Genomic DNA, 3,141 nt, shown 5'->3' with positions numbered 1-3,141 from the left:
TGCGCAAAAGGCCATGTATGAGAAGAGGCCTAAATAGTGACTCTAAAGTTTTGAAAAATTCAAAAAAAAGTAGTATTTACCCTATATAACATGGGTGCACCTCAAGTTTTACATTATTAGCTTGCATATGGAAGGAGAAAAATTCATGCTCCACCTGTATAAAAAACGTCATTTCAATATTAGCGAGTCAAAAATTTATCCAATAATTGTCGTTTGATGATTCCAAGATTTAGTTTACATCACGGGCTTTCCATCAAGCCAAGTTTCATGATCAAACTATGTCCCTTCTAAAAGTTATGTCCAAATTACTACTATTTTGAAAACAGCAAAAATCATGCATTTTATCAGCATGTGTCTAAGAAAATTAAAATATTGCCTTGCAAAAGCTAAGAAAAGTGCAATTTAAAAAATCTCAAGGATTTTTTGGGTCTTGAGGAACATTTGTGGATGTTAAGCATTTCAAAACTCTTAATAGATTGCCCACAAAAATTCAAGAACTTTTTAGGACACTTTAGTGTCTCAGGACACTTAAGTGTCCAATTACAGAACTAGTGTTATAATTTAGAATCCTTAGAAATTAGTCATTTTAGATTTTTTATATTTATATGTTATATATTTATTCTTTAAAATTTTATATTTTTTAATCTTTCTATATATGTTTCTCATATATGATGTTATCTTCAAAAAAAAATATACTAAATTAATTTAAAAAGAGGTAAGAGAGATGCCATGTGACAGAGAGGCAGGCGTGCATACCTGTTAACCCATTCCTAGGGTTAACAAGAGCTACTGCCATTATCTTACATCAAGGAGTCAAGGTAGATACACCAAAAGGTTATACATTAAAGATATGAAGCAATGGTGTCTAAAGCTACAACTTGGACAGGCGCCCGTAATGGTCTGATGGAATACTTAAGGCGATTCTCGCTTCCAGAGCATGTGGTAGCAAGTTAGGATGAATTCTTAGGTGATGTAATTCATGGATATATTATGAGAGTAGTCATTGTAATAGCATTAGGCCTCTTATGAGCCTAAAGTGATCGGCGGTCGGTCGACCACAATTTAAGTGAGTGTGAACACTTATTATGGCCATGTATATAAGTGAATTTCTCTCATAATACAAGGAGACTCTCTCATTGTGCAATAGAGTCTTGCTCTTGCTAATCCTCTTGCTAATCTCTCTCCCTAATGGATGCTAGTAAGTGTGTGTGAGTGAAGTGAGGTGAGAGGAGGGATGAGTACACGTAGTGCAACGCGACGGTGTGACAACGCTCATGGGAGGTATGGTGGAATTGCTTCTTAAGGAGTTGTAGAGCTTAGAGACCACAAGGGTTACGAGCTTGGCCATTGTAAAGATGCTCATAACAGTTGCGGTTCACCAGGTAATCTCTTGTTAGATATTTTTGAAGGGGGGTTAGGGTGAGCCATAACATTTTTGGCACCGCTATCGGGGAGTCATCCCTTGGATTTTTCCATCATTTTTCTCTAATCTACGCATTTTCCATTGCCCATTGTCTTTATTAATGGTTTCCCATGAAAAAGATGTGGATTTGATGGTGATTTGTGTGTGATTTGGTGTAAAATAGCTCTCTTTTTTGTTTTTGTAAAGAATGCTTTTTGCTTAATTTTTAGCTTAATTTGTTGTTGATAATGTGGTTTTTAATGTTCTTAGGACTTGCACAGAGAGTGTATTATGTTTATTTTGCATCCATTGCATCAAACAACGCAATAGAATGCAATTTTTAGTGAATGTTAGCTCTCTTTAGAGTTAAACATAGAACTAGAATCATTAATTTTAGCTTAAATTGTGTGTTTTTTGTTGGAATTGTATGCATTAGTGTTAGCAAGAATTAGGAGTAGCTTAATTCTTTAAAAAATTTCTTAAAACCATAAAAAACTCTTAAAAATGACTAATCTTTCTTAATTAACTAGTTTTTATCATTAAGGGTGATTAATCCACTTCAAGAGATTAAAAAAGTAAGAAAATGTATTTTTTGGGATCTAATTTGGTCATGTAAGTAGTTGAAATTAGTGTTTTTTAGTGTTTTGAGAGCATCTAAATGCTTTAAAACACTTGATTACATCAATTTCTTCATCAATTGGAGAAATTTGACTCTCTTTTGCTTAATTTTGCCTTAAAAGAAGAGATCAAAATTAAGAGTCTGATTAATCTCTAATTATATATTAATTTAAATATTAGTTGATACACATAGCTTAGCAATATCTTGCTCTATCGAATGATGTGCTCAATTGTGTGAATTAATTAGTGATTAGGGGTTAATTAGAGTCTTTAATTAGTTAAAAAGAGGTAAAGATTAGTGAAAAAATTAATCTTTAATTAATTTCTAATCACTTTTTTACATAACTCATTAAGGCTAATGAGCATTGAATGGGTAGATGCTCATGAGTTGTCAAATTGAATGGGTAGATGCTCATGAGTTGTCAAATTAGCCATTTTGGGAGTCATTTATGAAGGTGTAAGGGAGTGTCACAAAAGGGTTGACTTTTTTGATTCCCCCTTTCCTTTTGGAGAAAATGCTAATATCTCCCTAATTTAAAATTCAAAAAATACTCTCTCCAAACAAGGAAATTCGAATTTCCCTCTTGACTCCAAAAAAAACACGTGAGCCACGTGGCTCACGCCGTGAACCATTTCTGCACACACACCTTAAGGGTTCACGTCCTAGGGGCCTGCGCCCAAAAACAAAAATCTGTGTAAGCCATGTGGCTCACGCCATGAACCATTTCTGCACTTTCACGTCTTAAAGTCTCATGTCCTAGGATTTCGCGCACCAAAAAAATAAAGCATGGGCCACGTGGCTCACGCTGTGAACCATTTCTACACTCTCATGCCTTAAGGTTTCACGTCCTAGGAGTCCACGCTAAAAAAAATTGAGTGAGCCACGTGGCTCACGTCGTGAACCATTCATCCACTCTCACACCTTAAGGTTTCACGTCCAAGGGATCTGTACAAAAAAATCCACGTGAGACACGTGTCTCACGGTTCACGGCTTAAGCGTCTCACAACCTAAGCATCTCATGGCCTAAGCATCTCACGGCTTAAGGGTCTCACGCCTTAAGACCTCACGTGAAAAAAAATAATCAAATTTGATAAAATCCGTGAAGTCTGCTTCACGGCAT

This window comes from Cibotium barometz, chromosome 7 (assembly GCF_041138505.1).
Source record: "Cibotium barometz isolate CiBa-2024 chromosome 7, ASM4113850v1, whole genome shotgun sequence".
Taxonomy (NCBI): Eukaryota; Viridiplantae; Streptophyta; class Polypodiopsida; order Cyatheales; family Cibotiaceae; genus Cibotium; species Cibotium barometz.
This window is presented reverse-complemented; position numbering follows the sequence as displayed.